The following is a 12,555-nucleotide window of genomic DNA, read 5'->3' as shown; positions in this document are numbered from 1 at the left end:
ACAACTCTGTGTGTGTGTGTGTGTGTGTGTGTGTCTTTTATCCAAGGATTCAAGGGAAGCTGGGTGGGGGTGGGGTAGTGCAGCTGATCCTGGAGCAAAGGTGGGTAGGGCCAACAAACAAACAAACAAACAACCTAACCCCCCAAACCAAACCAAACCAAACCAAAACAACGACTCCCCCCAACCTACATGCAACAGATTGCTATCAAAACACCACCAAGAGTGCTGCTCCGGTACCGAGTCGCGCTCACGTTTGTCCTTAAGACTCCCTTCGGTGTCTCCAGGACCCTCTTTCCTTCCTCCGCAGCGATCCTACTGCCAGAACTTCACCATGTCCATTCTCAAGATCCATGCCAGAGAGATCTTTGACTCCCGCAGGAATCCCACCGTTGAGGTGGATCTCTACACTGCAAAAGGTCTCTTCCGTGCTGCAGTGCCCAGCGGTGCGTCCACTGGCATCTACGAGGCCCTAGAACTCCGAGACAATGATAAGACCCGCTTCATGGGGAAGGGTGTCTCAAAGGCTGTTGAGCACATCAATAAAACTATTGCACCTGCTCTGGTTAGCAAGAAACTGAATGTTGTGGAGCAGGAGAAGATTGACCAGCTGATGATCGAGATGGACGGCACAGAGAATAAATCTAAGTTTGGTGCAAATGCCATCCTGGGAGTGTCCCTGGCTGTCTGCAAGGCTGGTGCCGTGGAGAAGGGGGTGCCCCTTTACCGTCACATTGCCGACTTGGCCGGCAACCCTGAAGTCATCCTGCCGGTCCCAGCTTTCAATGTGATCAACGGCGGTTCTCATGCTGGCCACAAGCTGGCCATGCAAGAGTTCATGATCCTGCCTGTGGGGGCATCCTCTTTCCGGGAAGCCATGCGCATTGGAGCAGAGGTTTACCACAACCTGAAGAACGTCATCAAGGAGAAGTACGGGAAAGACGCCACCAATGTGGGTGACGAGGGTGGATTCGCACCTAACAATCTGGAGAACAAAGACGCACTGGAGCTGCTCAAGTCTGCCATTGCAAAGGCCGGCTCCACTGACCAGGTTGTCATCGGCATGGATGTGGCTGCCTCCGAGTTCTACAGGGCTGGCAAGTATGACCTGGACTTCAAGTCTCCAGATGATGCCAGCTGGTACATCACACCCGACCAGCTGGCCGACCTGTACAAGTCCTTCATCAAGGACTACCCAGTGGTGTCCATTGAAGATCCCTTTGACCAGGACGACTGGGATGCCTGACAGAAGCTCACAGCTACTGCAGGCATCCAGGTGGTGGGGGATGACCTCACAGTGACCAGCCCTAAGCGGATCGCCAAGGCTGCAGGCGAGAAGTCCTGCAACTGCCTCCTGCTCAAAGTGAACCAGATTGGCTCTGTGACCGAGTCTCTGCAGGCGTGTAAGCTGGCCCAGTCCAATGGCTGGGGTGTCATGGTGTCCCATCGATCTGGGGAGACTGAGGACACTTTCATTGCCGACCTGGTGGTGGGGCTCTGCACTGGGCAGATCAAGACTGGTGCCCCCTGCCGATCTGAGCGCCTGGCCAAGTACAATCAGATCCTTAGAATCGAGGAGGAGCTGGGCAGCAAAGCCAAGTTTGCCGGCAGGTCCTTCAGGAACCCCCTGGCCAAGTAAGGCATGGACCGGAGATCCCTGGAGCTACCAGATCCTCTGTCTCTGATGTCATCCAGGCGGCTCAAGGCTGGCCCAGTGCTTGCCCCTCCCATGTCACTGCTTCCTTAGACGTCCACCCCGACCACCTGGAGCCCTGCTGGAGCCCCCAGCTTTGTAATCATGTGATCGGTCTGAATCATTGTTTCTGTCACCTGACTTTCCAGCTAGTGTCTGGAGCCCTCTGAACTCCAGCGTAATCTCTAGGGTGCCCACACCATCAAGACTCCCCCCAGTGGTTTACTTGCAAAAATAAAAGCTGCAGAAGCCCATGGGAAAAAAAAAAAAAACACCACCAAATCAAGCAATCAAAATGTCCAGCAAACCAATTGGGAAGCTCTTTTAGGGCAGCTAGCTCTCAACAGAGAGAGTGCCAAGCAGAACAGGTGTCTCCTGTGATGAAGTTTGAGGCAAAGAACAAAGAACAAAGAACAAAGAGGGATATATAGAGATATCATATTCCAATTGGGCACTCACAGCGCCCAACTGAAACCAACTGGGGAATTGGAGGTAAACAGCTCAGTCTGTGGCTGAGCTCCTCATGGTTGATCTTCTGCATCTCTTTCTACTTGATACATTTATATCACGGGATGAACACCAGATACATTTATATCACAGGATGAACACCAGATACATTTATATCACGGGATGAACACCAGATACATTTATATCACGGGATGAACACCAGTAACATCTGTCGGAAATGGTTCATCTTCTAGCTGTTCTAAAGGATACTGTGTCTACTGTTGGGAAATTTTTTGTCTTCTGTATCAAGGAGTTGGGCCAGCATCCCAGACAAGGGGCCTTGGAAGAGACTTTGAGACAGATATGCTTGGGTCTGAAATGAGGAGGGGCTGCAGCCCTGTATCTAGAATCGGTTTCTTCCTGAGCTCAAATAACACATGGCAATTTACCAATAAAAATTTACAGCATCTTTGTTTTTTGTCAATTCTGGGTCCATGCTTGTCTTAGTTCGGGTTTTATCTCTGTGAAGAGACAACATGATCAAGGCAACGCTTATAAAAAAAAAGAACATTTAGTTGGAGATGGCTTATAGTTTCAGATGCTCTGTCCATTATCACCACGGTGGGAGGCATGGCAGTCGGCAGGCAGACATGGTGCTAGAGGAGCCAAGAGTTCTACATCTCGATCCAAAGGCAGCCAGGAGACACTCTCACACAGGAAGCCGGGAGGAGTCTTACTCTTCCACACTGGGCAGAACTTGAGCATAGGACCTCAAAACCCAGCCTCACAGTGACTTACTTCCTCCAACAAGACCACACCTCCAGTGGTGCCACTTTCCATGGGCCAAGCATATTCAAACCACCACAATTCTGATTGGCTGATTTTTCTCTTCATTATTGTGTGCTTCTTTGTTCTGTTGGTAATTTTCAACTGGATGGCAGGCACTGTGAATTTCGTTCTACTTCATGCTATGTGTCTTTGCATTTCTGTCATTTTTTTTGTAAGTCTTATTTTACTGTGTTTTTAATTTTCAGTGGTCCTAAGATTTGAACTTAGTGCTCTCCCACAGAACTATAGCTTTACCCTGTCTTATTTACTTTTTATCACATTTATGTATGTACATGTATCACAGTTATGTATGTGTGCTTGAGTATGTGTGCCATGGTGTGAGTGTGGAGGTCAGAGGAGAACTTGTGGGTTTTGGGAATTGCACACAAGTTGCTATCTTAGCAACTCCCCCCCCCCACCCCCAGTTTGTTTAATCTTTGCTCAAGGAGCAATTAAACCACTTGGAAACAGTGTGATTCTCTTATGCTTTGCTTTGTAATATTTGTAATATTGGGACAGAGCTGGTTTTAATGTTGGGCTAATATAATCCACCACTATGGAAGGGAGTCTATGAGTGCTCTATCAACTTTCCTGAACCCAGAACTGAGAGACTGTTCAGTCTGTATTCAGAGCTGTCTTGGTTAGATTTTCCATTGCTGTGATAAAACATGGTGACCAGAGGCAACTTGAGAGGAAAGGGTTTGCATTATCTTAAACTCTCAGGTTTCACTGCACCATTAAACGAAGCCAGGACAGGAACTCAGGACAAGAACTTGGAACAGGAATTTGGAGGCAGAAACTGAAGCAGAGGCCAAGTATGGAGGAGTGCTGCTTACTGACTTGCTCTCTATGGCTTGCTTAGTCTGTTTCTTATACCACTCAGGATCACCTTCCCAGGGATGGCCTTACCCACAGCGGGCTGTACCCTCTCACATCAATCATTATTCAGAAAATGACCTATAGATTTACTTGTAGGATAGGTTACCAGTCTGGTGGGGGCATTTTCTTAACTGAGGTTGCCTCTCCTCAGATAACTCTGGCTTATGTCTACTTGATATATAACTGACCAACACAGGGCAAGCTGCTGCTCCTGGTGGTGTGTGAACACATACGCCATATGTCTTCTCACATGTATGCTGGAGCTTCAACAGTTCATATTTTGGCTGGAGAGGCACCATAGAAGTATGGACTCTCTGTGGCTGGAGTGGCCCCACAGAAGTCACTTGCTACCACACGTATAAGGATCACTGTCTTGAAACTACTTATTTAATATATTTGACCCATTACTTTTTTTGTTCTAGACAAGATGGTAGCCCCTAATCTTCATATTTGGTTAGAAGCAGGAGTCCACCTCCAGTAGGTAGATGATGTGAGAGATTATTTCGTAGAGACAGACATGTACTAATGGCTGTGAAATGCTTAACCTAGAGCCCAATAGAAACTACGTGCTCCGTGGGCTAGAGAGATAGATTAGCAGTTAACAGCACTGGCTGTTCTTCCAGAGGCCCTGAGTTCAACTCCCAGCTGCCACATGGTGGCTCACAACCATGTGTATTGGAATCTGATGCCCTCTTCTGTCATGCAGGAATACATGCAAATTGAATATTCATTTATATAAATAAAGAAATCTTAAAAAAAGAAATGTGTGCACTACTAACTTGAGGTGTTGCTACTCAGGCCATACGCTTCATTTCTGCCACATGACTGCTGCCAGCAATCATCTTAGAGGTGAGCTGTGTTGGCCAACACGAGCTAACGGTTAGCCAGGTCTCCAAGTATGAGTGCTCTCAGCCTGCGTTTCTTCTCCTCTCTGTGTTCTGTGACCACCACACTGAAACAGTGGATAGTGTCACAACCCAATTAGCAACACTGGCCTAAGACAATCTCCTCTAAGTCAACTAAGAACTGACTAGGGAATCACTGGTCCATGTGGTTGTGACCCCGTGTTGGCTTGGGGGGATGCTTTTCTCTGAAACCTGGGGAACAATGTTGAGAATTCAGCATCTCTGTTCCCTGCTCTCCTGTATACAAGGTTCTCTTTCCTTCCTTTCCATTTGGCTCAGGGCTTCTTAGAGGTTAGAGGGAAGTTATAGGGAAGGGAGCCAGCTTCTGCTGAGACCCCCAGGGCATAGAAAACTGCTTCATGCTTCATGGTAATCTTAAACCTTAATTCCATCGCTAAAAATGGTGACAAAAGCTTTCATCTTTGCAGTGTTCTTATGAAAGTGACTTTGAGACGTGGTAAGTTCCTTGAATACTATTCAGAATGGTGTGTATTTCATAAAGCTTCCCAATGTCATCTTCTTCACGGAGTTCTTATGTTGTGGCGTGTATCATTAGTTTTACAGACACGTTGGAGGACTGATGGAGCCAAATCAGATCTACAGAGACTGACAAAGGTTCAATATCAATTTTTTTTCTTTCACTGGAGATTTACTGAGACCTTTCTGTGATCTAGGTATAGGGAATACAGGTCTCTTACAAAACACAAGGCACGCACAGACAAATTTATAAGTGCAGTAAAAGAAAATCACAAGAATATCAATAAAACTTTATGTGGGAGGGACTAATTTCTTGTGCTTCTGAGAGAGAACATTGGCACTAAACACTTTTCTTAGACTGAATGGTGAACAATGTTTGCCCAAAGTATTGTAGGCAGAGGAAAAAGCATGGATCCAGGCCAGAATGCATTAGAAGGGAATGCAGAAGAGCAGTAGCTGGAGAAAATGGCCAGCAGTAGAAGGCCAACACAAACAAACACACCGTGTGGTCACAATTAAAAGAGCGTGCGTTTGGGTGTGAGGGAGCTTGTGGTTCAGTGTGGGTGGCAGCACTGGCAGGTGGATTTGTCCTAGATGGAATTTGCTGGGGAGCCAGCGTCACTTCCGGATGTGAAGGGGAGACGCTCGTGCCTGGATCTATGTCCTCAAGTTCCTGACTGAGGAGAGGATGGACATGTAGACCCCCCCATCCCCTTTTCTTGCATTAGAAATACCCATGTGTGAGGGTACAGCTTCAGATCTGTTTTTGTTCTCTCTCATCTTGGTTGCTTGCTCAGTGTTATCTTGTAGAACTCAGTCTGCCAAACATCTCCCTCCCCATTTCCTCTAGCTCCCGGAAACCGCCATTCCTGCAGATGCGACTACTCTGTGGACCTCATAGACGTGTCGTCACACAGCCTTTGTCCTACTGCAGCAGGCTTGTGTTACCCAGCACACTGTCCTAGGGGTTCACCATAATGGAGCGCATGCCAGAATCTTGTCTTTGTAGTTCTGAATACTATTCCACTGCACACACACTCCCTGTGTTTGTCCATTCACCTGCTGGTGAACACGTCCACGCTGATGCTGTGTCGTACCTGGTCACGCTACTTTCACGTTAAGTTTTTCGGGAGGCAGACATCATGTGTTTCCTATAGTGCCTACCCCTCAGTGTTCTCATCACTTGTTGGCTCTGTCCTGAAGCTTCCATTTATCCACACTATGACATCTGAGGGAGAGCGGGCGTTCTTCCAAGCACTCCCAGCAGTGGTGAGCACATAGCTTGGCCAGTGACTGTGGCAGAGGCTGAGAGGAGGGTGAAAGCTTACCCAGGCTGCTTTGGGGCTGTCAATGGGTTTGGTCAATGTCATTATTAAGTACCATTGCTGTATAAAGCAGGGATTGTCAGGAGAGGGGGATTAGAGGGTCATGACTACTGGTGGCCAGGAACCTGCACTCAGAATGCTAAATCAGAGATATAATAAACTGCCTGCTTTTAAAGCACAGTCTGTTTAGCGTCGATGGACAGGAGTATGGAAGCCATTTGACTGGCTATCAGTTTAAAGCATGACTCAATGCTTCTTCAAGTATGCTTGTAATTCTCCCCTGCACATCTGCATCTCTTTACGGTGTATTGCATGATGCTGCCTGATATCCACACACTCACTTTATTACACTCCTCTTCGAGGGGAACATCCTCCTGGTTTACACATTAGGAAGCTGGGCTAGAGGATGCTGCCCCGGGCAGAAGAAATCCATCCTGTGAAAAGTGGCTCTGGGGTCCCAGCCAGGGGCTTCTTTCTCCATCGGTGGCTTAGGAAGACCGTTTCATTCCTCGGTTGGGGTCCACATCCAGAGCTTTGGCCCCGTTAACTCAGTTCTCTTGTCTGAGGCTGACCAGGCCACCATCCTGGCCGGGATACCTAGCGGTCTGGCAGGCTGTCACACTCATACACCGAGTAATAAGACTAGAGCATGTGCAGGCCCGGAATGGAGGAGTCTGTGACCAGCATCCAGAGCCTCTGCTGACAGCCTCGGACATCAGGGATCCACAGGAGAAACGCATTTACAACTGGGTCTCTATGGCCAGAGTCAGCCTCCTGGACACCCTTAAGGGAGTCACAGAATGGGAGACTGTTATGGTAAGGTAAGCTCAGAGGAGAAAGTTTGAACTTAATGCAGCATCGGTGACCTAAGGAAGTATGAACAGGCGCCTGCTCCCACATCTCCATGCTTCCCCCATGTCCCCGAGGCGCTCCCCCAGCCTTCATTCTCTTTGCCCTTCTCACCCCCCTTGCCCCAGATTGGGTTTAATTGGTCTGGATGGGACCCAGGCACCTGGACTCTAGGTGCTTCTGGCTTCCTGTGAGGACTCCTGGCACAAAGGCTCTGGGCCTTGATTATCTAGGTAAAATGAGATTTTTACTTATTTATAAGTGGGGAGACCATTTCCACGAATTCAGAAGTCTCTGTCTTCCCTGCTGAGTTTGTCTCCTGGCTCATCTACGTCTTGGAGCAGTTCATTCAGAACTGTTCGGACAAGAGCCATCTTGTTGAAACACATGGCTTTCTCTTATTAACTGTACAACAAAGGCACCGGTTTCCAGATGTCGAGACTTTTCTTCACAGCTTTTCATCTGTCATGAAAGAAGACATCTTGGCCAGATGCCTCTGGCCTCTGAGAAGGATTTGTACTTCAGCCCTGGCGAGGCTGCTTGCCCAGGACTGAAGCCTTGGCCTTGGGACTGTAGAGCCGAAACCTTTCTGGGAAAGCCCTGGCCGGACGCCATGGACACCTTTCTATGGCTGTGTGGATGATTCAGATACTGGTGACAAAGAACATGGATGCTGGGTCGAAGGTCTGTGCACAGACAGATGGGACAGGAAAGGCCTGGCTCTTTCAGATGCAGAATGGACAGGGCAGCCCCTCAGGCCCCTTCCCTGTGTCAACACAGCTCTTTGGGAAATGTCAAGGCCTTAATTTAGGCATTAATAGCCACTCTGCAGCCCTACAACCCAAATATGGATAAGGATCACGTAGGTCTGACTGAGGTCCCTGTCCCCCAGTTAATGACACCAAGGATCTGTTAGCAGCTTGATGCTGTGGTGGTGTGAATAGATATGGCTCCCATAGACTCACATGTTTAAATGCCTGGCCCATCAGGAATGGCACTATTAGGGGGTGTGGCTTTATTGGAGTAGGTGTGGCCTTGTTGGAGGAAGTGTGTCACTGTGGAGGCGTGCTCTGAGGTCTCCTATGCTCAAGGTACACCCAGTCATGATCTCCTTCTGCTGCTTGCGGATTAAGATGTAGAACTCTCAGCTCCTCCAGCACCATATCTGCCTGTACGCTGCCATGCTTCCTGTCATGATGAGAATGGACTGGACCTCTGAAACTATGAGCTGTCTCTAGTTAAATATTTTCCTGTATTAGAGTTGCCCTGGACATGGTAGCTCTTCACAGTGATGGAACCCTTAGGCAGCACTTCTCTGCCTGTCTCTTGATTCCTCCAATGGTGGACTTCACAGCCATCTCATGGAGGTGCAGATCTCCCTTTTCTCCACTTCTGGGTTAGGTGGGTGGATCTCTCACTCTCAGTGCCCTTGGCAATCAGTTACCCTTTTCTACCTTCTTCCGTTTCCTTCCCTCTTTCATCCTTTCCCCCTTCCTCCCCCTTTTCCTCCTTCCTCATCCTTTTTTGTTTTCTGACACAGATCTCATTATTTATCCCAGGCTGGCCTCAGATCTGTGGTCCTCCTCCCTTGACTTCCCCAGTGCCGGGGTCACAAGAGTGCACCACCACACCTGGCCAGGCGTGTGCCACCAGCTCTCGTTGTTCCCTTTGAGAATGAGAAGTCCTTGGCCTGGAGATGACCAGGCGCCTTCAGGAGCCTCCTCAGCCTCTCCTACTGTTTGAATAAGAAACTCATCCCGGTAGACAGAGTCTGACAGGGGCCAGGGAAGGCGTTGTCTTCTGCGTCACTTTTCCTTTATTCCCGGACTTCCTGAACATTGGCTACAAATAGTGACAGGCATTACATAACCCAGTGTGAAGGTGGTGTGCCTGTCACAGCAGTCTGGGCCTGGTCAACCCGACTCAGGTCTCAGAGGGTGACTCCCTGTCTGCAGGGGACCTAGGAGACCCTGACCTCCAAGCTGCTGGTGCAGTGACCTTAGCTTTAAATGGCTCAGGGCAGTTTTCCCTAGGCCACAGAGAAAGAGTCTCCATCCCGTTTCCCACCCTCAACAGCAGGGGCTTTGGCTTCCTTGGCTGTTTCAGGCTGTTCTTGTTTCTGCTGGAGAGCCTTGAGTGTTTGATCTCCAACTGGTCTCCTGCTGCAGAGACCCAAACAACCCAAGTCAAAACTATCAACAGGAAAAGTGTCTTAGGTCAAGAATGCAGCCGGAATAGCTTCAAGCCGGTCATTCTGCTCCAAGCCTACGGGGGAGGCCTTTACCTGAGTGGGACAATGAGTGTAGGGCCGTCCCCAGATACTCTGCCTTCTTCTGCTCCCTCTGCACGACCCTGCTAGTGAAGGGACCTCCAGGGCCAAAAGGCACGTAGGCTGGTGGTGACAGCTGACTGACATCCAAGTCCTGAGACCTAGGGATTCCAGCTGCAATTCCACCATGCCACCTGATAACCCTGCAATAAAAAGACATGCTTTGATCAAACAAGTTGCCATGTTTTGTGAACATTATTGGGAATTCCAAGAGAAATATACTTTCTGGTAGTTAAAATTATTTTTATTTTATGTATGAGTTTTTGCATATGTATGTATATGTATGTATGTATATGTATGTGCACATGTGCTATGAACATGCCTAGTGTGCAGGAAGGACAGGACAGGACGTCAGATCACCTGGGACTGGAGTTATTGATGGTTGTATGTTGCCATGTGGTTGCTGAGAATTGAACCCAAGTTCCCTGGAAGAGCAGCCAGTGCTCTTAACTGTTGAGCCATCCCTCCAGGTCCTAGTTTCTGGCATTTACAAGTATTTGAATATTAGGTTCGGGATATAGCTCACTGGTAAAGCACTTACTGTGCTCGAGGTCCTGGATGTATTCCCCTTGGGGATTGCCATAGGAAATGGAACCTTTTCTTTATGTGGCTTGTCTGTCATTCTGCTCTCTGTGCTGAGGTCCTCCCCTTGACTCCGACTCCCCATGCTGAGAGAAGTTCTCCCTCTGTGCCGAGACCTCCTCTGTGCCCTCACCCCTGGCTCTCTGTGTTGAGAGAGGTGTCCCTCTTTTTTGCTCCCTCCTGCCTGTCCCCTCTTTGATCAGGTTTGATTTGGAACAATTCCTTGTGACTTCTTTACTTTGCCTGATGCCAGAAGCTGAAGAGCGATGCATAAAACAGAATCTTTTCCCTTTCCCACCCCAGTCTCAAAGGTGCTTTCCCTTAAATCCCACAAAACCACACAGGTCCTTCATTCAATTATTTTCTGACTTACTCCCTGTCCACTGACCAAGCTAGTTCAGTGTGGCCACTGGTCTGTGCGTCCAGCTCCCTCAGGGGGTGAAATAGCAATGACTCCTGCATTCTGATCCATGTCACCAGGCTGGCCTTGAATTTAGAGAACTGACTGTCTCTGCCTCCCAAGTGCTGGGTTTAAAGGCACGTGCCACTCTCCTTGGCGTGGGAGGATGCCTTTCATGACGAGGTTTTGAAGATCTGTAGCTGCAGGTGCTCTTGCAGAGAGCATCAGCCTGGTGCAATAGGAGGATATAGGATAGGGTATAGGACAGGAGAGCCGATATAAAGGATATAGGATAGGGTATAGGACAGGAAAGCCGATGTAAAGCACCTATAAGGATATGAACATGGTGGGAGGAAACAGGGAGGCCAAGTTTAGAACAGAGGCAGAAGGAACACCCATTCAGAGCCTGCCCCACATGTGGCCCACACATATACAGCCACCCAATTAGACAAGATGGATGAAGCAAAGAAGTGCAGGCCGACAGTTACCGGATGTAGATCTCTCCTGAGAGACACAGCCAGAATACAGCAAATACAGAGGCGAATGCCAGCAGCAAACCACTGAACTGAGAACGGGACCCACGTTGAAGGAATCAGAGAAAGAAGTGAAAGAGCTTGAAGGGACTTGAGACCCCATATGAACAACAATGCCAAGCAACCAGAGCTTCCAGGGACTAAGCCAGTACCCAAAGACTATACATGGACTGACCCTGGGCTCTGACCTCATAGGTAGCAATGAATATCCTAGTAAGAGCACCAGTGGAAGGGGAAGCCCTGGGTCCTGCTAAGACTGAAGAACCCCCAGTGAACTAGATTGTTGGGGGGAGGGTGATAATGGGGGGAGGATGGGGAGGTGAACACCCATATAGAAGGGGAGGGGGGGTTAGGGGGATGTTGGCCAGGAAACCGGGAAGGGGAATAACAATTGAAATGTAAATAAGAAATACTCAAGTTAATAAAGATGGAGGAAAAAAAGGATATGAACATGGTCATTACCGGTCAACATGTATGTATTTAATTTCCATGCTGTACCCCACTATCCTGTTAGAGGAAGTGTGTCACTGTGGGCATGGGCCTTGAGGTTTCAAAAGCTTATGCCAGCCCAGTGGCTCTCTCTGCCTGCCTGCCCATGGATTACGATGTAAAGCTCTCAGCTATTACCCCAGCACCACGCATGCCACCATTCTCCCGGCCATGATGGTAATGGACCAAACCTCTGAATTGAAAGCCAGCCCCAGTTAAATTCTTTTCTTTATAAGAGTTGCCTTATGGTGTCTCTTTACAGCAATAGAACTCTCTAAACAGTGACCCAGCATCCAGGAGGCAGAGGCAAGTGGATCTCTGTGAGTTTGAGGTAAGCCTGGTCTAAGGAGTAAATTCCAGGACAGCCAGGGCTACATAGAAAGAGCCTGTCTCAATAACCAATTACCCCAAAAAGAACAAACAAGCCTCCCACCCCCGGCAACAACGATATGACAGAAGAACAAGTCTATGGGTGTTGTTATCGATCAGACCATGTTTAGGCAGCTGAGTTGGAGAAGCTTCATGTAGCTTACCTTTATTTGCATTCGACACACATATTTAATCTGTGTTTGGAACGTCCTCTTGATCTGTAATCACTGTTTGGCAATACATTCCCAGGAGTATAAATATCAATGCTATATTGGCAGAAATCACAGCTATTAGCATTATAGATCCCTTTTCTTAGTCTTGCTTTTTGATGAGAATTCTACTGTGACATCAGAATTTGCCTCGTTTGATTTTGGATCATTTTTATCAGCCTCCCTCTTTGGATATTTTTGCTTAGTATTGTCTTTTATACAATAGAGTGGATTTTTTTTGTTG

The 12,555-nt window shown here is 48.2% G+C and overlaps 1 pseudogene; it reads left to right on the top strand.

The window, feature by feature from the left end:
* The first annotated feature begins 207 nt into the window (after window positions 1-207).
* On the top strand, window positions 208-1,846 carry Eno1-ps20 (enolase 1, pseudogene 20; annotated as a pseudogene).
* Window positions 1,847-12,555: the final 10,709 nt, after the last annotated feature.

Source organism: Rattus norvegicus, chromosome 4 (assembly GCF_036323735.1).
Source record: "Rattus norvegicus strain BN/NHsdMcwi chromosome 4, GRCr8, whole genome shotgun sequence".
Classification (NCBI taxonomy): Eukaryota; Metazoa; Chordata; class Mammalia; order Rodentia; family Muridae; genus Rattus; species Rattus norvegicus.
The sequence above is the reverse complement of the archived record's forward strand: the minus strand, read 5'-3'. Positions and strand labels throughout refer to the sequence as shown.